Source organism: Macrobrachium nipponense, chromosome 9 (assembly GCF_015104395.2).
Source record: "Macrobrachium nipponense isolate FS-2020 chromosome 9, ASM1510439v2, whole genome shotgun sequence".
NCBI classification, from domain to species: Eukaryota; Metazoa; Arthropoda; class Malacostraca; order Decapoda; family Palaemonidae; genus Macrobrachium; species Macrobrachium nipponense.
Window position 1 is genome coordinate 96,387,071 of NC_061110.1, and position 25,694 is coordinate 96,412,764.

Sequence of the window (25,694 nt, forward strand, 5' to 3'; positions counted from 1 at the left end):
CTGCTTCCTTATTTGTGATGGTCTCATTATTAGGTCCCTTATATGCATATAGCTTTCTTTCTCTGTCTCCATAATTTATTGATTCAAATTTATCAGAGTTAAATACCATCCTATTTACCTCTGCCCAATCATATACTTTGTTAAGGTCTCTTTGTAGAGCGTTCCTATCTTCATCACAAGTAATTTCTCTACTTATTCTTGTGTCATCTGCGAAACTACTCACTACCGAATCCTTAACATTATTGTCTAGTCTTCAATCATAATAACAAACAGTATTGCAGCTAACACCGTACCTTGCGGCACACCGGATATTACCTGGCTTCATCCGATTCTCGTCGTTTGCAAATAACTATCTGTTTTCTGTTGTTGTAAAAATTCTTTTAACCATCTTCCTACTTTATCCACGATATTGTGTTTTCTAATTTTTCTTCGCTAATATATTATGGTCCTACTTTATCAAAAGCTTTTGCAAAGTCTAAATAAACCACATCTGTTTCATTTCCGCTTTTCATATTTGAATGATGTTTTCACGGTGGACTAACAGTGGGTTTGTGTAACTTTTTTCCGGGTACGAAACCATGTTGTCCTTTATTAAACAAATTATTTTTTATTAAATGTTTCATAATATTTTCTTCATTACCCTTTCATACACTTTCATTATATGTGATGTTAGACTCACAGGCTATAATTACTTGCCTCTAGTCTTGATCCACTTTTGAAAGTAGGGGTAATATACGCTAATTTGTTGCTCATCATATATCTTGCCTGTATCTACACTTTGTCTTAATAATATTGCAAGTGGCTTTGCGATAGAATGAACTACTTTCTTTAACAAAATAGCAGAATTCCATCAGGCCCTGCAGCAGCTCCATTTTTTAATTTCATTAATAGCCTGCACATATCAGCTTCATTAATATCTATGTCAGCTAAATATTCACTATTTTCATCCCTTACTTCTATATCATTATCTTCATTATCTATGGGGCTAGGGGTGAATTCTCTCTTATATCGTTCTGCCAGTATGTTGCAAATTTCCTTTTTTTCATTCGTTAATCTCCCTTCAATTCTCAGAGGGCCTATTCTATTCTTCTTTTTTTTATTCATCTTCTTCGCATATGAGTATAATAGTTTTGGGGTTTTGCTTGATATTTAATAGGGTTTTTTCTTCCAAAGTCCCGTTTTTCATTTTCTTTTGATTGTATAATCTCTTTTTTTTTGCTGCATTTTCTATCTTACTTTTTAGTTCTATAACTTTCCATGCATTTTTTTCTTTTGCAAGACCTTTTTTTCCACTTTCTGATTTTCTGGAACAAGATTCTTCTGTCTCTTGGTATGCATGAATGATGTTTACTTTTCTTCTTCGGTATATATTTTTTTCCACTATTATCTCCAATATTTTATATAATATCTCCGTATTTACCCTTATGTCATGACTTACGAAAATGTTATCCCAATCTTTGTTTAATTCTTCATTAATTTCTGACCATTTTTATATTTTTACTGTAGAAGTTGTATTTTCCATATCCTCCCACTTTTTCATTTCTTGCTTATCTCTATTTTCACTTGCTTTGGAATGAACTGTTAATTCTATACATTATGGTCTGAAATACTCGCATTATAAACTATTATTTCTTTAACATAATTCATCTCGTTCACAAATACTAGGTCTAAAGTATTTTCCTTTCTTGTTGGCAGGTGATTTATTTGTTGAATGTTGTATTCTAGTAGCATATCTAATAGCTTTTCAATTGCCTCTTATCTTCTGCACTACTATTACTCTCTTTTTTATATGTATAAGTACAACCACAATCTCCTATTCGTTCTTTCCATTCTACGAAAGAAAGGAAAGTTGAAGTCACCAGATAGGAGAATAGTCCAGTCCTTGTGATTTCTACATATATCATCCAATTTTTTCAATTATTAAGTCAAACTCTTTAGTATTAGGAGGTCTATATTACTATGTTCATTAATTTTTCAGATTCAAATTCTACCGCTATTAGTTCACATTCTGAGTACTATATTTCTCATATATTTTTTTCCTTGTTTTTTGTCTTTCCCATATATTGCGGTTCCCCCTTGATTCCTATTTTTTCTATCTGATCTATAAGTTTGGAACCCTTTTATTTGATCATCATTCCCAGTCTCTTGGGAATACCAGGTTTCACTTATATTCATTATATCTATTTTCTTTTCATTTTGGGTTAGTTCTTCTAAGTACTCTATTTTTCTTTTTGAGTTACTCTACGTAACTAAACCCTGCGCATTCATCACTATGATGGTTTGCGTGTTTTCTCCTTCATTTAATACTGATAGTAATAAGGATTTTCCCATGTCTCTTTCCTGTTCTGGTATGTTGTTCTTTTTTTCATTTCCAGAAATTCTGACATTAAAAAATCCAACTTTTCCATAATATTTGATCTTCCTTCATCATAATTATTCATTTTGTGTCTGAATCTGCAAATTTTCTCCGTTTCTGCAATATCCTCTTGCATAATAATACAGTTATTATCTCTTGAGTAGAATTTCGGAGCTGATGCTTTGAAATTCTTTGCTGACACCTCTGGCATATCTCATTGGTGGTTTGCTTTTCTCTTTTACCTGATATTCTTGATTTCTCTCTTTATTTGTTTCTTTCTTATTTTGGATTTTATTACTTGGTTGGTTATTTATTTGATTATGATTCATGGCTACAGGGTGCATATATTTGCATTTTTTGTCGAACTTACATCCTTTTCCTTCTTTTAGGTTTTTACATATTTTTGGATGCAGATCTCTGCAATCATCCCCATATCCATCTAAGTATGCACATTTACCATATATTTCATAGTTTTGACATATCTTAGGATGTTTGTAGTAACATCTTTCTCCAAATCTGCAATTCCCTCTTTTCAAAAGGTTGCAGATTTTGTCTTTCTTGTCTATTTTTTCCTCTTTCCCGTCATTGTATAGATCTGGGTAGACCTCTTCGGGATTTGCTTTTCTGTTGTCATATCGTAATTTATTTCTTCGTAGGTATGCTGCTTTATTGCCTCATATGTAGTATCAATGAGTATCTCTGCATCCATACTTTTATCTGTTCTTTGTTTTCCTTATTTTTTTCTGTCATTCATTTTGTTTACTTCTCTTCCGTTTTCCTCTTCTTTTTTCTTCTTCTTCTTCCTCTTCCTCTTCTTCTTCATCCTCAACTATTTGTACATTCAATCTTGATTTAATACATTGTCTTATCCATGATAGACATGTTGAACAAAAAATTCTTTGTATCTTTCTCAAATCTTGTATTACCTCAGCACAATGTGGATGGGTCGGAATGTTGCATGCAGCACATTTTCTGATTAGGTTTGTGGATTGACTATGCTATACCAAACCTTACACAGTTTGCATGCTTTTGGCATTCTTTTTTCCTAATGCATCAATTAGTATATTCACAAGATTCACCTTATTCATTTTCTTTGTCGGAATATGTTGGTTTATGTATATTTTCTTTATGAGTCTCTTGACCACTTGGATTTTATTTGGAACTTCTTCAATTATTTTCAAGATGTTTTCATTAGATTTGTTCCAGTTTGAAGGATTATATCCTTCTAATATATCTATGAATGCTTTTGTATCTTTTTGGTTTAGGACTGTTGCTGATTTCATAGATGAGAAATGCCAGTTCCCTTCCTGCTACCTCATCGTATTGCGAATCTGCTAGACACGCCAAATTACGCCACCTTTTCCCGCAGTTGGAACTTACTGCAAAAAAAAATCATTGTTCTGATTTTATAGTATTACACTTGATAAACTAACTTAGAAGCGCTTTATCCCTACTATTTTCACACTAATCTTATCACCGATAGTTCACGAACACTTCTAGATATTTCTCAATTCTAGTCGTATGTTAAACTTGTGATATCTGTTGATTATTGTGACTTCACGCGGGTACGTCTCACCAAGAGAGAGAGAGAGATTCTTGTGTAATTGACGTTTCAAATAGAACAATAGAGAGAGGGAGAGTTAAGAGATGGAGAGGGAAGGATATATAATACATAACCTGGCCTGGTCTGGAAGAGAGAGAGTGACGCGTTGGTGGGAAAATATATTAGCGTTAGCATAATTTATCAAACTTCGTACCAAGATGGATATAGAAACATGACCCCTGTTGTGATAAACAGATTGCAGGTCCCACGAGTTGGCAATCACATCGTCTCTGCCACTTACACCTCACTAATACCTTCGAAATCTTAAAAACTGAATTCATATTTTCTTTAGATGATCAAAAATGAAATTCACAAAACGCTGGGTATACTCTTTCAATCGTCCCGTCTCACTGTTTGGAAGCACTCAGCCCAGGTAGTTTAACTACTCTTAATTAACTGCAGCTACTACGTTGTTAACGGGTCGTTACTAGTCGTGGTGACTATGTTACCCAATGGGCGGAGTTTGTTACACGTGAATGAATGTATTTCACGTCTAAAACATTTGCCCTTAAATATCTGCATGGAATGAAGCGCTCATTATTTTCCGCGATGTCTTTGCGTTACGATGTGATTAACTTTAGTGAGACTGAATCAATTTTATTATGTCCTTAGCGTTTTTGGAAATGGTTTCTAATGCAGTACTTCGTGCATTTGCCACGTGTACATTGTGAGTGAACTGACATAGGAGTGTTTTACGTATTGGTTTGTTGTTTATGTTGTAGGCTTATCTAGGGTTTGTGAAATAACCATTTTAGTGTTAAACGTAGTCTTTATAAACAGAACAACGACTTGCTTATCCATATTGCGGTAATTGGTTTGGATACCATGATCATTATTAATGGTTTTGAATTTTTTGTTTTTTTTTTTTTTAGTTTTATGTGTATTATTTGTAAATAGAGTAGGTTTATCTATATAACGTTATTATTGATACAGTTATAGCGGTTGTTTTTATTTATTAGTTGATGCTATGAAGATAAGATTTATAACTGAAAAGCCTTGGAAGCTTCGTAGACGCATCGCTGCGTGGTGTTAAATATTGTTAGTTTCTGCATATGGTAATACTCTATCTCTTCGTTTGCATTATCACAGCACAGGCCTCTCTTTTTAATGAATCTATATCGGGTGATTCTGAGGAATATGTCACCCTTAGTAACCCACGCACTTAAGCAAGCACGCGCGCACGTTCACCATAATAGTTTTTATTAGTGTGAAGTTGAGTTTCCTTTTGATTTTTTTTTTTTTTTTTTTTTTTTTTTGCTTCATTTATTTCCTTCAGCTAACCTCATACAAAGCTTAGTCGCTTTTGCATTGTTTTCACACATTTTGTCGTCTTGTATATATATGATATATATATATATATATATATATATACATATATATATATATATATACATATATATATATATATATATATATATATATACAGATTTACAGATGACCAATTCTGTATATTCTGACATTATATTCAATAGAATAATAATAATGATATTATTATTATTATTATTATTATTATTATTATTATTATTATTATTATTATTAGTTTATTGAATCTGATTGCTGTGCAATGCCATTCATTTTAAAATACTCTTTTATCTGTTCCTCGGATGGTGTATTTTTCTTCTTTTGGAAGACCACCACCACTACTACTACTACTACTACTACTACTACTACTACTGACGACTACTAACTTACTACTTACTTACTACGTTACTAACTTACTTAATACTTACTACCTTACTTAACTTACTTACTTACGACTACTTCTACTACTACTACTAGCTAACTACTACTACTACTACGACTACTATAATAATAATAAATAATAATAATAATAATAATAATAATAATAGGCATCCGCACAGACATTCCAACAACGAAAAGATGGGCTCATCCAAACCCGTATAGACAACCCATGCATTGGTCAGTTCCGCTATATATGTATATATAGGCGATGGGCACAATGTTATTGGAACCTTCAAGACCAATATTGTCGCAAGGCTGTAGCGGTCTACATAATCCTTAAGCCTCTGAAGATGAGCATATCGGCATAACAATAACATGGGTGAATGTTCACTTGGTCACTTTTTTTTTTTTTTTTTTTTTTTTTTTTTTTTTTTTTTTTCATGTTTCTTTGCGCGAGACTTTGACCAGGGACATTGACCAACTTCTCTGACAGCTTGTTCCTCGATCGTTGTGACGCCAGTGTTAGTTACCATAAATCAATCTTTGATCCGAATCTGTGAAAAAAAAAATCGTATTATAGGTGGATGGTATGATAAGGGTACTATTATCGTTTCGATTATAGATGTCCTGCCATTTAATTTTCTTGGATATGTAAATTCTCTGTTTTGGAGACTTCGAGCGTCGTAATCAACTTTCACTTTCGGACATTTTGATATCTCGGAAGGATGACTTAGTTTTAGGACGCATTTATGGGACATATATTAAGCATTTTTATTCAACAATGTCCCTTTCCTTGTAAAGTAAACTTCAGTAGCCCACTGCTGCATATTTAGAATTATTTTTTTTTAACCTTTCTGCAACAACGGTTTGGATCTATCAATGTGGCCACTATCATTTCTACATTTATTTTAGTAGTAAATTTTGTCCACCTGAATCGTTTGATAAATTGTTAGATTTTTTTCCTCTGAAACCGGAAAAGAGGTTTGTTCTCCGGAGGGGGTAGTGTCATGTGTGCTTGTCACGCGGTGCACTGTAGGCATTACTTGAGGGTCTTGGCAGCGTCCCTTCGGTCCCACGCTGCAATCCCTTTCGTTCCTTTTACATTACCTCCATTCATACTATCTCTCTTCCATGTTACTTTCTATCCTCTCCTAGCAATTGCTTCTTAGGACAACTGCGAGGTTTTCCTCCTGTTACACCTTTCAAACTTACCTACTCTCAATTTCCTTTCCAGGGCTGAATGACTTCGTAGGTCCCAGCGCTTGGCCTTTGGCCTAAAGTCTATATTCCATTTCATTCCTTTGTTAATGATCAATTTTACTTTATGTAATCCACCGTCAGTAGGCACCATGATCGAATCCAAGGACACTCCCAGAACTGGGGCGGTCTTCGAGAGCGGACTTGGATAATTGTCCTAATTGTGATATACAGGAACTTGTCAGCGTCGGTCTCTCCAACCTGCTTCTCAGATGCGCAATTGAGCACTTGAGAGTTGGAAGTCATCATCATATACTGGATGCACCTGGAATGGAAATGAGGTCACTGGCGTTCCCCTGGACCCGGGCTTGTTCTTTTTAGTCATTCTGTCAATTATTGTTCTGATTTTAAAGTTCTGCTCTAGGGGCTTGATGGCCATCATTTATCGAGTCTTATTTTGTTAAGCAGCTATCTATAGCTCTTCGGATCTGAAGTCATTCAAGAGGGTCTGTGCCTATTGCGCGCGCGCGCGCACCACACACACACACACACATACATACATATATATCTATATATATATATATATATACTATATTTATTTATTTATATATACACGTATGTTACTATGTATGTATGCATGCATGCTTAATATATCATTCCTGCTGAGAATGAAGATCTTAACCTAATTGAGTAGGTTTCGTGGTTAGAATAATTGTTATATAGTTATTTTTTACATTTCTGTGCTTTCTGTGACATCCTATAATTATTTATATAATTGTTTTTCAATTTTTAAATGTAATTATAGTTAAATTTTTTTCCACATTATTGGATGCATTCCTTTCTAATGACTTTGTAGAGATTAATGATACATCTGTATCTTATTTAGTTTGATCACTTGAAATTAAGGAATAGCGTGGAGGGATTCGAAAAGGCTCATTTCCAAATTATGCAGATGTTATTAGAAATTAACTAAGTAAATAATGTAGCGAAGTTTCTTCGGCGTAATCGAGTTTTCTGTAGAGCGTATTATCAAGGCCACGGAAAATAGATCCACCTGTCGGTGGTCTTGCTATACTGCTGTATGAAACTTTAACCACAGGCCGGTGATGGCCTGTCCAATATCGTTGCCAGACGAACGATTATGGCTAAATTTAACCTTAAATAGAGTAAAAACTCCTGAGGCTAGAGGGCTGCAATTTGGTACGTTTGATGATTGTAGGTTGGATGATCAACATACCATTTTGCAGCCCTCTAGCCTCAGTAGTTTTTAGGATCTGAGGGCGGACAGAAAAAAGTGCGGACGGAGACACAAAGTCGGCAGAATAGTTTTCGGAAAACAAAACATACGAACCTGGTAATAGTGATCGAAACTTAACATCTTTAAAGCTTGTAATTTCCGTTTTTACACGAATGATAATTTGATATTAACATTCAAAACTGAATGAATTAAAAGTTGAAATTTATTTTCTTTGTTGCAGAACTCAACTGAAAAGGTAGGTGCGTTCCAGGACCATCGGAAGTCATCATGTCGGTTACAAGGTAAGATTGCCATATTCAGTTATTGCATACTAAACGGGGTGGGGTGGGGGGGGGGGAATCTATTGAATGTGTTCGTATTGTTTACGTATGTGTGTATAGATATATATGTATATACATAATATATATATTATATACGATATATATATTTATGTGTATAAATATTTTGAAACGCAAAATTTTTTTACTCTTGATTCCACGTATTGCTGTTACTGTCAGCATTTATATATATATATATAAGTATATAATAGATAATATATATATGTAATATATATATTATATATATATATATATATAGATATAATATATATATATATATATATATAGATATATATATATGACGCAGAATATTATGTTAAACGCAAAGCGATTACAACGTATCAACTCGTGTATATATATATATATATATATATATATATATATATATATATATATATATATATATATATATATATATATATATATATATATATATATATCATCGTGCCATACCGTCATAAGGATCACGTCACTAAACGCACTGCGAGAACCAGAAGGAACCATCTCGCTTTGGATCTCGCAAAATATCTCTACACATAAAAATCAAAATCAATCTGTCGATTGAAATTTAGACGGCTCTAGTGTATATTACGTCCTGCGGAGTGTGAGTGAGTGAGTGAGTGAGTGAGCGAAATTGAAACGATGAGATTCAGGCTTCGACTTCAGCCGGACTGAAGCTGCTGAAGCCAAGGAGGATTGGAGGAGCTGAAGCCGAGTCGGATCGGAGGAGGACGAATCACACAGAGGAGGAGACTCTCCACCAGGATTATTAATATGCGAGGAAGGTGAATCTGGTATCAGGTTCGACCCACTCTGTCGCCTCTGCCGCTGCTCAGGATCTACAGAAGCTGGGGGTTGAGTTTATTACTCTCTCTCTCTCTCTCTCTCTCTCTCTCTCTCTCTCTCTCTCTCTCTCTCAATTTCATCTCGGCGTTTTATTAACTCGTTTGCAGTGAATATTAATGCCTGGATCGTTAAATGGTTTTGGGCGTAATAAGATTAGTCTCCTTGATCCTTGAAGAGTGTTTTATTTTTTTTCCCCGCGATAATATTATATTACTTCCTTGATCCTTCAATTTTTTTTGTGTGTGATGTCATAATATGAGTTCTTTGATCCTTAAAAAATTCTTTTGTGCGTAAGGAAGTTATAGTCTCCTTCATCCCTAAATTATTTAGTGCGTAATGAAATCATTTTCTAGATCCTTAAATAGTTTTGCGTTGAGTGAATTAGCATCCTCAAATTGCTTTTTGTTATTTATAATTAGTTCTTTTATCTTAAATTTTTTTATTTTTATTTTGCGTAATGAAATTAACCCCATTGATCCGTGATCCGTAATTGTTTCGTTTATCCTTAAATGGTTTTTGTGTGTAAATAAAGTTAGTTCCTTGATCTTCAAATTCTTCTTTATTTAATAAGATTAGTTTTATTTTTATTTTAGATAACTATTTTCCCCTGATGCATATTTCTTAAATTCGTTTGTGCTGGGAACGAAATAATTTTTTATTTCACATAAATCTTCGCTGTTGCATTTACAGATATATCTGTTGTGTTTACAGATATCATTTCTATTCCTTTAGGTTTTCGCACCTTTCGTAGATCCACCTAATGAAATACAATGACGCATAAGGTGAGGGAGAACCCATTGCTTTTCTGATTATTAGATTAAAATGTGTTATTTATTATTAACAACGTACGTAAATGTTCCACTTACTATAGTAAGTGATTAGTGTCATCTTTATAAGAGGTTTTCAGATTATTATATGGAAGTGTCATTTATTAGCAATAAATTTTATGCAAATATGTCATTTATGATATAAAGGAATAATGTCATTAATACAAGAGCTTTTCAGATTATTTTATGCAGACTTGTCATTTATTATTAACAATAAATCTTATACAAAAAATATCTTTTACTATAAATGATTAATGTCAATATTATAAGAGTTTTACTGATTATTATATGCAAAATTCTAATTTATTGTTAGCAGCTAGTGTTATGCAAGTATGTCATTTACTATAAACATTAATGTCAGACTGATATTAGTTAATGTTGATCAGTATCGTTCCAGTCTTGAAGGTTGTTATTAACAGCTAATGTTATGCAAATATTTAATTTAGTATAAATGAATAATATGTCTGAGTTATATTAGTGTATTTGTTTCAATAGTTTTATTTCAATCTTCCAGATGTTTGCTTCGTTGTGAAGGACAAGATGGGTGTTGAGGATTCACATTGCAGAAAGTAAGTAACATGAATACGCTCTCTCTCTCTCTCTCTCTCTCTCTCTCTCTCTCTCTCTCTCTCTCTCTCTCTCTCTCTCTCTGAACTTTAGCCAAAGGTAAAGACGACCGCATGGGAGTAATCAGGTAAATTTCGTATACTTTTTGTCCTACGAAACAGCAATAACCGGAGATGCAAAAAAACACACTATCATGAAAGATCGTCCAAACTACAGTAAGACATGTTACAAACACCTCTGAAACATGTTGCATGTATGTCCCATACAAGTTGACAACAAGTAGACGACCTTTAGTGGAGAACAAAACTTAATGCCATTAATAATTGTTTGAAGTATCTGGTTAGGAGTGCCAATAAGTCATTGACTTGTATTCGGCCTGTGTGTGTGGCGTGTGGGCAACAAGTTGAAAATATGTGTTTATGACATTTGATGTGAAGTTACTTTACATTCTTCATGGCTAAAACTACCACCTCGATGGCCGCGAGTTCGATTCTCGGGCATTCCACTGAGGGGTGAGAGATGTGTATTTCTGATGATAGAAGTTCACTCTCGACGAGGTTCGGAAGTCACGTAAAGCTGTTGGCCCCGTTGGTGAATAACCACTGGTTCCATGCAACGTAAAAACACCATACAGACAAACAATTCTTGGCTAAAAATCCGGTATGAACGTTTTTTTTTTTTTTTTTTTATTTGACTGTGGTTGGTGGGTATCAGAGCGGAAAATGTTATTGGGGTAATAATCTCTTCCTAAATTATATACTTTATTAGTGGACACCTCTCTTATCAAAAAGTTTAATATTTTCATATGTATATATACACGTGTATATATATATCGAACTACAAATGTCCTTTAATATCTAATTCGCTCTACCTCGGAATTAATATATTTTCATATATGTTTAACCGAGGGGGAATTTATTAAGCGACAATAGAATTGGCGATAGACTGGCGCGAACCAGCGACCTCTCACTACCAGTCCTGGAATTGAGAGGTCGCTGGTTCGCGCCTGTCTATCGTCAATTCTATTATCGCTTAATAAATTCCCCCTCGGTTAAACATATATGAAAATATATTAATTCCGAGGTAGAGCGAATTAGATGTTAAAGGACATTTGTAGTTCGATATATGTATATGAATCACGGTAATGTGATAGACATATATATATATATATATATATATATATATATATATATATATATATATATATATTATATATATATGTATATATACATATATATATAATTATATATGCATATATATATATATATATATATATATATATATATTACATATATATATATATATATATATATATATACATATACATACATACATACATACATACATACTACATACATATAGATACACATATGTGTAAATGTATATATGTATGTATACTTTATAAAATGTGTTATACATACCTACTGCGATATAGTTGTGTAGATAAGAATTTTGATGTCTATAAGGATGAAACAAAAGTATATTGCTACCTTGTCTGATTGCTGTTTTTTTTTTTTTATGTTCAGTAATTTTGCCTAGGTTGTTTTAACACGAAACCTGTGCGGACGTTTTTTTTTTAATTTTTATTTTGCTTTGCACATCAGAGATGGCGTTTTTTATTTGTCGCTTTAGAATCAAACCCGAAACGTCCTCGATGTACTAGTTAAAAAAAAAAAATTGGCTGAATAAAAAAAAAAGGTCGAATACTGAAGCCTCCTCGAAATTATTCAGCGTGTTCAACATTTGAACGAATTCAGTAGAGAGAGAGAGAGAGAGAGAGAGAGAGAGAGAGAGAGAGAGAGAGAGAGATCGCCCTCCCAAGTGAAATACAGGAAGAGGGAAAGATTCGTGGTGTGTTAGAAAATAAAAGGGGGGGGGGGAGGGGTAGGGGAGGGGGGGGGCGGGAATAAAAAGTTGAATAAAAATCTCGGAGAGAATAAAGGGTTTGACTGCGGTGGTCGTGAATATTCATAGGAATTTTGGTTGCGTCGGAAAAGTTCTATCAAAGATTTGCTGAAGGTAGTGGAAAGCCGACACCACGACTGAAAGGGAGAGGGAGAGAGACATTCCTACAACGTAAATGAATACATACATACATACACACACACACACACACCATATATATATATATATATATATATATATATATATACACACATACATATTATATATATTTCAAGTCAGTGGCCCCTGTGGGCTTGTTCCATGTGAATAGGGTTCATCTTCTGAATAATGGTAATAATAATAATGGCACAACAAACCAATGCACGGACAATACATGAGAGACTAAAGAACTAGCCAGCGATGACACGTGGCAATGGCCACTGAGGGGAGAGCTAAAGAAGGAAACTGAAGGTATGATCACAGTGGCACAAGATCAGGCCCTAAGAACCAGATATGTTCAAAGAACGATAGATGGGAATAACATCTCTCCCATATGTAGGAAGTGCAGTACTAAAAATGAAACCATAAACCATATAGCAAGCGAATGCCCGGCACTTGCACAGAACCAGTACAAAAAGAGGCATGATTCGGTAGGAAAAGCCCTCCACTGGAGCCTGTGCAAGAAACACCAGCTACCTTGCTGTAATAAGTGGTACGAGCACCAACCTGAAGGAGACAGAAAACGATCAGGCAAAGATCCTCTGGGACTATGGTATCAGGACGGATAGGGTGATACGTGCAAATAGACCAGGCGTGACGTTGATTGACAAAATCAAGAAGAAAGTATCACTCATTGATGTAGCAATACCTTGGGACACTAGAGTTGAAGAGAAAGAAAAGGAAAAAATGGATAAGTATCACGACCTGAAAATAGAAATAAGAAGGATATGGGATATGCCAGTGGAAATTGTACCCATATTCATAGGAACACTAGGCACGATCCCAAGATCCCTGAAAAGGAATCTGGAAAAACTAGAGGCAGAAGTAGCTCCAGGACTCGTGCAGAAGAGTGTGATCCTAGAAACGGCGCACATAGTAAGAAAAGTGATGGACTCCTAAGGAGGCAGGATGCAACCCGAACCACACACTATAAATTCCACCCAGTCGAATAATAATAATACTAATAATAGAAAAATGCGCCTTAGTCAACATACAAAAAGGCAAAGTAACGAGAACTGAAGGGATAAAGCTACCAGATGGGAGCAACATCAAACACATAGATGAGACAGGATATAAATACCTGGGAATAATGGAAGGAGGGGATATAAAACACCAAGAGATGAAGGACACGATCAGGAAAGAATATATGCAGAGACTCAAGGCGATACTCAAGTCAAAACTCAACGCCGGAAATATGATAAAAACCATAAACACATGGGCAGTGCCAGTAATCGGATACAGCGCAGGAATAGTGGAATGGACGAAGGCAGAACTCCGCAGCATAGATCAGAAAACCAGGAAACATATGACAATACACAAAGCACTACACCCAAGAGCAAATACGGACAGACTATACATAACACGAAAGGAAGGAGGGAGAGGACTACTAAGTATAGAGGACTGCGTCAACATCGAGAACAGAGCACTGGGGCAATATCTGAAAACCAGTGAAGACGAGTGGCTAAAGAGTGCATGGGAAGAAGGACTAATAAAAGTAGACAAAGACCCAGAAATATACAGAGAAAGGAGAATGACAGACAGAACAGAGGACTGGCACAACAAACCAATGGACGGACAATACATGAGACAGACTAAAGAACTAGCCAGTGATGACACATGGCAATGGCTACAGAGGGGAGAGCTAAAGAAGAAAACTGAAGGAATGATAACAGCGGCACAAGATCAGGCCCTAAGAACCAGATATGTTCAAAGAACGATAGACGGAAATAACATCTTTCCCATATGTAGGAAGTGCAATACAAAAAATGAAACCATAAACCACATTGCAAGCGAATGCCCGGCACTTGCAAGAACCAGTACAAAAAGAGGCATGATTCAGTGGCAAAAGCCCTCCACTGGAGCCTGTGCAATAAACATCAGCTACCTTGCAGTAATAAGTGGTACGAGCACCAACCTGAGGGAGAGATAGAAAACGATCAGGCAAAGATCCTCTGGGACTATGGTATCAGAACGGATAGGGTGATACGTGCAAACAGACCAGACTTGACGTTGACTGACAAAATCAAGAAGAAAGTATCACTCATTGATGTCGCAATACCATGGGACACCAGAGTTGAAGAGAAAGAAAAGGGAAAAATGGATAATTATCACGACCTGAAAATAGAAATAAGAAGGACATGGGATATGCCAGTGAAAATCGTACCCATAATCATAGGAGCATTAGGCACGATCCCAAGATCCTTGAAAAGGAATCTGGAAAAAACTAGAGGCAGAAGTAGCTCCAGGACTCGCGCAGAAGAGTGTGATCCTAGAAACGGCGCACATAGTAAGACAAGTGATGGACTCCTAAGGAGACAGGATGCAACCCGGAACCTCACACTCTAAATACCACCCAGTCGAATTGGAGGAATGTGATAAAAAGAAAAAAAAAGAAAAAAATAATAATAATAATCTCGAAAACTTAACTTAAATTCTTGTACACCAAATGTATGCATCAATTGTCAAAGATTTTATCGAAGGCTACTTATTCCACGACGTGTAGTATATTGAATTCAGTTCAGTTTAAATTTACACTTTACGACGAAATAAATGACTTGATTATGCAAATAATATCGCCAGCGGAGTCGTTTTAATTAGATCTTCATCAGATATCCGTACGCGAATAATTAAGATAAGTCTCTTCATTTCTCCCTAATGAATTGGGAGAAATAAGTGCCTCATAATGGTGATGTCAGGTTGAATACGAAGTTTTTTATTTTTTAAAATTTTTATATATTGAATTTTATGAAGAGATGAAGTGAAAGTCGCGAATTTTTTTTAGGTAGGATTAAGGGTGCTCGCCCAACTTCTACTTTAAATTTTAGGCGTCAAATAATGCATTTAGTTTTTTTTTTTTTTTTTTTTTTTTTTTTTTTAACAAATAATTGAAGCACATTTCGTTTTACCCAGGGAAATATTTAGATTAGAATTTTATCTGGGTATATGTAGAATGAATAATTTAGATTTAAATTTTAACAAGATTTTTGGATAAAGATTTACCCCCACCCCCAAAAAGCGTTTATATAACAGTTGTACCCCCAAAAATATCCAGGTTGGAATTTGATCTAAGAAAATATTTCGATTAAAATTTAATCCCCCCCCAAAAAAAAAAATTGTTTAGATAGATCTTACCCGGGAAATATTTATTTTAATTTTTTTTTCAAGAAAATATATTTAAAATAAAATTCCCCCCCTCCAAAGAAAATATTTAATGTGAAAATTTTACCCAAGAAAATATTCCGATTAAATTGCCCCCCCCAAATATATATATATATATATATAGATATATATATATATATATATATATATATATATATATATATATATACATACACATACATACATACATACACACACACACACACACACACCACATATATAATAATATACTATATATATATATATATATATACATACATCATACATACATACATACATACATACATACATACATACATACTACATACATACATACATATACCAACATATCTATATATATATATAGATATATATATATATATATATATATATATATTGAAAATTACGCCCAAGAAGATATTCAGATAAATAACCCCCACCCCCAAAAAATTATATTGAAAATTATATTAAAAAATATTGAAAATTATACCCAAGAAGATATTCAGATATTAATTAGTCTACCCCTAAAAATCATAATGAAAAATATGAAAAAATATATTGAAAATTAATACCTAAGAAGATATTCAGATAAAAATTCGCCCCCATCTAAAAGCATATTGAAAATTAAAAAAGAATATTGAAAATTATACCCAAGACGATATTCAGATAAAAATTCGCCCCTCCATTAAAATCATCATATTAAAAATTATACCCCAAAAAGTACTCAGACCCACTCACAAAGTCGTTCTCTCGAATGAAGCTCTTTGGTCATCATCTCTCCTCCTCTCTCTCTCTCTCTCTCTCTCTCTCTCTCTCTCTCTCTCTCTCTCTCTCTCTCATAAACGTATTTCTCGTGTCTTCATCGACTCGTGAATGGAGAGATGAATGGGCCCTTATTGTATATGCAAATGAACACCGATGCCCCCAACATTCCGGTTCCTGTTGATTACGAGTGACGGCGAGATCTAGCCTCCCAACCCAACCCCCGCCCCCCAGGTGTCGTTTTGTGGCTTTTCCCTGCTGTTGAGGGAAAGCCCTGCCTGAAATGGTGATGGGTGACGGAGAATGGTATGAGTTTGAGGCCTCTCTCTCTCTCTCTCTCTCTCTCGCTCCCTCTCTCCTCACCCTCTTTCTCTCTCTCCTCTCTCTCTCTCTCTATATATATATATACAGATATATATATGTGTGTGTGTGTGTGTGTGTGTGTGTGTGTGTATGTATGTGTATGTATATATATGTATTATATATAATTATATAAATTATACTTAAATGTGTATATATGTACATATGAATATATATATATATATATATATATATATATATATATATATATAGTAGAGGAGAGAGAGAGAGAGAGAGAGAGAGAACGAGAGAGAGAGAGAGAGAGAGAGAGAGAGAGAGTGTGTGTGTGTTTGTGTGTGCAGCAAGAAAAGAATGTTCAACATCCCTTCTTCTTCATCATCACCTGAGAAGTTTGGTTTGATTTCACGCTGTTTTTTTGGGGGGGGGATAATTTGCATTAGATTGTCATATCATCACTCGTATACTTTGGTATTTACATACTGCCTAATTTGCTGTATTGCGTATACCGTCAGCCTATATGACATTTGGCATGTTACCAAAAAGAAAAAAAAAAGTTGCTGATTTCAAATCCTTTTGTTAAATAACCTAAAAAAAGGGAATATAATACAAGAATTCCCGTATTGTTTTCAACAGAGGTGTTCAAAACACTTCATCCCTCACATATCTCACTACACAATACTGACAGGAGCAGTGGCACTGCACCCTGTAGTTCTTTTGAATGAACTCATATCTCACAACTCGAACGGAATCAGCATACGAAAACAATCGGGAAGTGGATCCATAAGTGTTTACTACCACGATTTATATTCCAAGAGATTTAAATCAATTTAAAAAAACTCCGGGTTGTCGTGGCCTCTCCTCCATTTCTGAGGACACGAGTTAAGAAAGACTTATCACGTGTTTGAGAAGCGGAAGATGCTGTGGACTACTGGCAAAGAGTTTGTGTAGGCTTTTATCTTTTAATCCTTAAAAGATAATTTCTGTAGATACATGGAGGTTTAGCCTGTAGCTGTGTTTTTGAATCAGACGATGGTCTCAATTACTCGCAAGGAATTTTTGTAGGCTTTTCTGTGTTAATCCTAAAATAATGGTTTCTGTAGATACATGAAAGTTTTGCCCATTGCTGTGTCTGTGAATCAGAAGATGCATTGGATAACTGGCAAGGGGTTTTTGTCGGCCTTTTATCTTTTAATCCTTAAAATATAATTTCTGTAGTTACATGGAGTTTTAGCCTGTAGCTGTGTTTGTAAATCAGAAGATGGTCTCAATTACTCGCAAGGAATGTTTGTAGGCTATTCTCTGTTAATCCTTAAAAGATAATTTATGTAGATATATGGAGGATTCGCCCATTGCTGTGTTTGTGAAACAGAAGATGCACTAGACTATTGGCAAGGGGTTTTGTAGGCTTTTCTCTTGTATTCCTAAAAAAACTATTTTCTGTAGATACATGAAGGTTTAGCTTGTAGCTGTGTAGGCTGTTCGCTTTTATTTCTAAAATAAAAATTTCTGTAGGTACATAAGGGTTTCGCCTGTGAAACAGGAGGTGCATAACTGGCCAGGAGCTTTTGTAGGATTTTATCTTTTAATCCTAAAAAATGGGTTTCGTCTAATATTTTGTAGATACATAAAGGTTTCTCCTTGGGAGGCACGAAAACCTGTCGTTAAATTTGAAATTTTAATAAGTGGGTGAATTCTAAATGTTTTTGTACATTAACTTGCAATGATTTCACGAATGGTCCTTGGGATCCGTGAAATCATGGAACTGATTTTACTCTTGAGATGTTTGTCAGAGTCATAAGGTGTATTTCATTCAGTTTCAAAATAGTTTTGTGTGATTTGTATTTCATTCAGTTTCAAAATAATTTTCTTTGATTTGTATTTCATTTAGTTTCAAAATAATTTTCTGTGATTTATATTTCATTCAGTTTCAAAATAATTTTTGTTGGTTTATATTTCATTCAGTTTCAAAATAAATGTCTGTGATTTATATTTCATTCAGTTTCAGAATAGTTTTCTGTGATTTGTATTTCATTCAGTTTCAAAATAATTTTCTTTGGTTTATATTTCATTCAGTTTCAAACTATTTTGTTTGATTTATATTTCATTCAGTTTCAAAATAGTTTTCTGTGATTTGTATTTCATTCAGTTTCAAAATAGTTTTCTGTGATTTGTATTTCATTGAGTTTCAAAATAATATCCTTTGATTTGTATTTCGTTCAGTTTCAAAATAGTTTTCTGTGATTTGTATTTCATTCAGTGTCAAAATCATTTCTTTGGTTTATATTTCATTCAGTTTCAAAATAATTTTCTGTGATATGTATTTCATTCAGTTGCAAAATAAAATTCTTTGATTATGCATGTGATGCAAGTATTAAATCTGTAAATCTTCAATGAATGCAGTATTCTTTGTGATGGTGAAACGATATTTATATATATATATATATATATATATATATATAATATATATATATATATATATATATATATATAATATTATTTATATTTATATATATATATGAAGGTACAAGCCACAAAGGAAAATTAATGGAGTTTCTGCAAGATCTTTCGACTCAACGTCCTTTACTCAGCAAATAAAGTTTATCTGCTGAGTAAAGGACGTTGAGTCGAAAGATCTTGCAGAAACTCCAAGATCTTTCGACTCAACGTCCTTTACTCAGCAAATAAAGTTTATCTGCTGAGTAAAGGACGTTGAGTCGAAAGATCTTGCAGAAACTTCGTTGTTTATTTTTCCTTCGTGGCTTATACCTTTATTTATGGATTTATCGCGTTCCCAACTTTCGTGATTCAGTTATACATACATACATACATACATACATACATACATATATATATATATATATATATATATATATATATATATATATATATAGATATATATACGCCATTTAACCACCTCAAATTATGAAGACCAAGTACCAGAGTATTAACTACCAAATGAGATGGAGGAAAAAACAAACTCGCCCCGAATTAAACGCTCGAGAAGATGAAAGTCATTCAAGCATGTACTTCTTCTCCGGCCCCTCATTTACTCGTGAATGAAAAGATGAATGGCTCATTTAGGGACTAATTTAGTATGCATATGAACAACGATTCACCCCCATCTCCCCCTCCCCTTTCCCCTCCCCCTTCGACATTCGGGCTCTTGATTTAGTGCGATGGTAAGCGGCTAAAACTATTCGTGGGCTTTTCTATTCATATTTGAAAAAAACTTTTTATTTTTTATTTTATTTTATTTTATTTATTTTATCTTGTGAGACTGGGTGACGGGTAAATAGACATGTTTGGATTGACTGCATAAGGTAGGTTTGAGCAGTTATGCCCGTTTATTTACAGATATACATCATACAACCACACACACGCTGATGGTGTCTAGCCTCGTGTGGTATGCCGCTTCAGATGTCGCCGGTTCGCGCCCCCCCCACCCCCCCCCCCTCGCCCCCCCGGGTGATGAAAAATCCTGGCTCTGTATCATGACCAGTTGCTGCTGCAGTGTGGGGTCTGCAGTGTGAGGTTGAAACCAACATTCTTGGAAGCTTGAATTTCTAGTCAGTGGCCCCTGTGTGCTTTGTCTCATGTGAAAAGGTTTCAGCTAATGAAATGATAATAATACCGTGACAACGATCATCTGATTATTTATTATTATTATTATTATTATTATTATTATTATTATTATTATTATTATTATTATTCTGGATGTAAACCCTCTTTTAAACATGTTTTATTAAAAGTAATTGCTGCCTTAGTTGCGTTAATTTGATAAAGGTTCTTCTCTTTTTTTCTAATTATTGTTTCCTCATTGTTGATTAAACTGGTGAACAACGCACCGACAGCTGAGGCAGCAATTAGCTTTGATAAAATATTATTTTAATTATTGTTATTATTATTCAGAAGACGAACCCTATTCATATGGAACAAGCCCACCAACGTAACCATTAGCTCGAAATTCAAGCTTCCAAAGAATTTTAAGGTGTTCATTGAAAAAAGTAAGAGGAGGTAACCTGATATAGAGAAAGAGGAGATCTCGCCTATTAAAAAAGAAAATTAATAAGTGGATAGAAATGTGTCTTGCAAGAGCCTGAAGGAAAATAATAGAATGAACCAGTACCTAGGCGCTTTCGTGTACTACACATACACATTTTCCTGGTATTATTTCCTTGTGGATCCTGCAGGATACTCGTATATACGCTCTTTGGCTAGACGTTCATCCTTAGGCGTGAGTTCCCTTGCGTGGTTTTTTGAATGAGTTTCTTCGGCCATCTCCTTGTGTTTGCTGACGTCAGTAGTTACTCAGATACCTGGTTGGTAGACGGCTGTTCCTGTTTGTAGCTGTAGTGAAGGTGACGGGGCTTGCAACTTCACCCTAAAAGGTTTGGCGGGAACCGGTTTCTATTACCATCCGGAACCGCTGCACTTGTTGACCTTTTATTTGCGCTTCCCGCCTCAGTGGCGTGGTCGGTATGGTCTTGGCCTGCCATCTCGGTGGCTGCGAGTTCGATTCTCGGACATTTCACTGAGGGGATAGAGATGTGTATTTCTGGTGATGGAAGTTCACTCTCGACGTGGTTCGGAAGTCACGTAAAGCCGTTGGTCCCGTTGCTGAATAACCACTGGTTCCATACAACTTTAAAACACCTTACAAACAAACAAACAAACAACCTTCCCGCTTCCTGGTTATTATTATCAGTGACGCTTTCACAGCATCTGTCGCTCATTTTCTTCTTGAAAACAACTATATCAGCTATGCACATGATGCAGTTGTATTTCAAATGATTTCCTTTCATTCTTCGTAAACCCAGTATAGTTCGTCATTCCATTTCTTATAAGTAGCTGAGTGTGAAAGTTCCCTTTCCATTCCAACTTACACCCACGAACGGTAGCTGTTGTTTTTTGTGATCACATCGAATTTTTGCGAAATCTTTACCATGTAGCATTCATTTTTCTCCTCAGTGCTCGTCTTACTTCCTTCTCATATTCGCTTGTCGCAATTATATTTACAGGCGCACTGTTAATCTCCCACTCTTAATATATATTACACACACACACACACACACACACACACACACACACACACACACACACATATATATATATATATATATATATATATATATATATATACATATATATATAATATATATATATAAATATATATATAATGTATATATATATATATATATTATATATATATATATATATATATATATAAAACGTCACTGAAGTCCTGATTTCTCCTCTGTCCGCTGCTGCTGGTTCGAATCCACGAGAGGACGAAGTTATTATCAACTAAAAAATTCCCCTTCGGTTAACATATATATGAAAATTATTATTTTCGGGTTAGAGCTAATTGGATATTAAAGGACATTTGTAGCTTAATGCGTACATATGAATGACGGTGGTGTGATATATATATATATATATATATATATATATAGTATATATAGTATATATAATTCGTTCCTTCCTCTTGTATTTTATTCAAGTACTTTCTTCTGTCAAAGGCTTTTAAAACCACGAATAAAACGACGTATGTTCAGACATATATATATATTCTTCTAAAGCCATGTCTCAGAGAGCAAATCCAATCCATTCATAAACGTCTTTCTCCACCTTGTGCTTTTGGTGACCTTTCCGGCCATCGTTTTTAGCCAAGTGCTTTCCGCGCATGTTCATTTAAAGCAAGCGTATTCCGTGCTTGAAGGAAGGAAAACTCCTGCTCGTTTCCCCTCCACCCGCCCCCCACCGACCACCCCCACCTGACCCTCCGTCGGCATACGTATATATGAGCCGGGGTTACCGGACCACCTTGCTAAAAACGCGATATGTTATGGAGTCGAAACAGGATGACCTATACCTGGTCTTTTGAGTGTAGACAACGCTTCGAAAATGGAATATATTTTTCGTTTTTCCGTAACTTTGTAATTTACTTTCTTTCTCTCTTTGCATTTAGTTAAAAAATAATTTTTTATTGTCTTTTTCATTGTACTGCCGTTTTTTCATTGTCTTTTTCATTATACATGTACACTTCCCTCCAAATTCTTTTTGATACAGCGGTATAGGTTAAACATTCCCAAAGACTGCGAATGTAAAATTAATGTCGACCAGGTAATTGTTTATTTTGCAATCTTAATGCATTATTCCTTATCATATTGACTTTCTTTTTTGCATTTTTTAATACATTATTCCTTATCGTCTTGACTTTTTGTGTGTGTATTTTTATTGTTTATTTATTTTTTAATTTTTTATGAAATCTTAAGGAAAATGTTTTTTGGAGTTGAATTAAGATGACCTACCTGGCGGCCTTTCGAGTGTAGACTGCCCATTCCGAAACTGGAATATGTGTTTCTCTTTTCCGTAACTTTCTAATTTACTTTCTTCCTCAACTTGCGTTTGGTCAGAAAGTTCCACGCGTCCCAGTGCACTTTTTTGATGCCTTTTCTTTAAGCGTATTTTTACCAGTGCTTCGTTAGACATGGCCTTTAAATTCCTGTGTTTAAAATTGACTTCAGTCTAGTAGTTTTTCAATTTTATATTCTTCCTCAGTTCTCATCGTATTTATTGTTCTTCTTTTTCATTCATATTGTCTAGTTATGAAGTTATAAAAAATTTTATACACATTAATAAATTGGAAATTTGAAGTAAAATTTTTTATAGAAATAAATAAAACTGTAAGTTCAATTGTTCGCACAAAAATATAAAAATGAAAAGTTGAAGTTAATTCTTTATGCGAAAAATAAAAAAAATAAATAAATGAATAAATGAAATAGATAAATGTTAAAATTAAAATGTTAAATTGTTAAATGGAGAAAGTGTAATAACCACATACGAGATTCCTGTAAGAAAGATAAAATCTCAAGAGAAAATCTTTTCAAAAGACGAAAGTGAGGAAGACTGAATGGAAATACGAAACAGTGTTAGGAAGAGAGAGAGAGAGAGAGAGAGAAATTACTTCTAATACATTATTTGAGCTCGCTTCTCTCTCGTGAGAGGACGAATGAAGCAGACAATGAAAAAAAAAAGAAAGCAAAGATATTAGTCTTGTATTTTTATTCTCCCCTTTTGCGAAAAGAGAAAGTGTAGCTTTTCCACTGTTTTCTTTTTCTTTTCCATTCTTGAAAGACTCTGTGTTGTCTTTCTTGCTTTTACTCCGTAGTGGCTTCATTTTTTCTTATCTCTCCCTCTCTCTGTTCGTTTTGTATTTTGCTGATTTATTTTTCTGTATCGTTTCTTTCTTCCGTAATGTAAATCCTCTTTCTCTCTCTCTTTCTCTTTCCCTTACGGTTAGGGAAGGGAGCGGTGCTTGTGGTACTGAATTCTGTTTTTCATTAAGTGTCATATTCTGTCAAAAGATGTGCCTCTCTCTCTCTCTCTCTCTCTCTCTCTCTCTCTCTCTCTCTCTCTCTCTCTCTCTCTCTCTCTCTCTCTCTTGAAAATAATTGAAGAAGTTCCAAATAAAATCCAAGTGGTCAAGAGACTCATAAAGAAAATATACATAAACCAACACATATTCCGACAAAGAAAATGGAAATGGGTGAATCTTGTGAATATCCTAATTGATGCATTAGGAAAAAGAATGCCAAAAGCATGCAAACTGTGTAAGGTTTGGTATAGCATAGTCAATCCACAAAACCTAATCAGAAAATGTGCTGCATGCAACATTCCGACCCATCCACAGTGTGCTGAGGTAATACAAGATTTGAGAAAAGATACAAAGAATTTTTGTTCAACATGTCTATCATGGATAGACAATGTTATTAATCAAGATTGAATGTACAAATAGTTGAGGATGAAGAAGAAGAAGAGAGAAGAAGAAGAAGAAAAAGAACAAGAGGAAAACGGAAGAGAAGTAAAGAAAAATGAAATGACAGAAAAAAAAATAAGGAAAACAAAGAACAAGATAAAAGTATGGATGCAGAGATACTCATTGATACTACATATGAGGCAATAAAGCAGCATACCTACGAGAAATAAATTACGATATGACAACAGAAAAGCAAATCCCGAAGAGGCTCTACCCAGATCTATACAATGACGGAAAGAGGAAAAAATAGACAAGAAAGACAAAATCTGCAACCTTTTGAAAAAGAGGGAATTGCAGATTTGGAGAAAGATGTTACTACAAACATCCTAAGATATGTCAAAACTATGAAATATATGGTAAATGTGCATACTTAGATGGATATAGGATGATTGCAGAGATCTGCATCCAAAATATGTAAAAACCTAAAAGAAGGAAAAGGATGTAAGTTCGACAAAAAATGCAAATATATGCACCCTGTAGCCATGAATCATAATCAAATAAATAACCAACCAAGTAATAAAATCCAAAATAAGAAAGAAACAAATAAGAGAGAAATCAAGAATATCAGGTAAAAGAGAAAAGCAAACCACAATGAGATATGCAGAGGTGTCAGCAAAAAATTTCAAAGCATCAGCTCCGAAATTCTACTCAAGAGATAATAACTGTATTTATTATGCAAGAGGATATTGCAGAACGGAGAAAATGCAGATTCAGACACAAAATGAATAATTATGATGAAGGAAGATCAAATATTATGGAAAAGTTGGATTTTTTAATGTCAGAATTTCTGGAAATGAAAAAAAGAACAACATACCAGAACAGGAAAGAGACATGGGAAAATCCTTATTACTACCAGTATTAAATGAAGGAGAAAACACGCAAACCATCATAGTGATG

General features: G+C 34.5%; 1 protein-coding gene across 1 annotated transcript in view; it reads left to right on the top strand.

Annotated features, from left to right (window-relative positions):
• LOC135218540 (calcium-activated chloride channel regulator 1-like) overlaps positions 1-25,694 on the top strand; it is a 915,765-nt gene that overhangs the window by 15,931 nt on the left and 874,140 nt on the right. Inside the window, exons 2-3 of the mRNA XM_064254912.1 lie at positions 8,318-8,378; positions 10,602-10,656. The gene's annotated coding sequence lies outside the window, so the exon portion shown is untranslated. The remainder of the gene's footprint in view (positions 1-8,317; positions 8,379-10,601; positions 10,657-25,694) is intronic.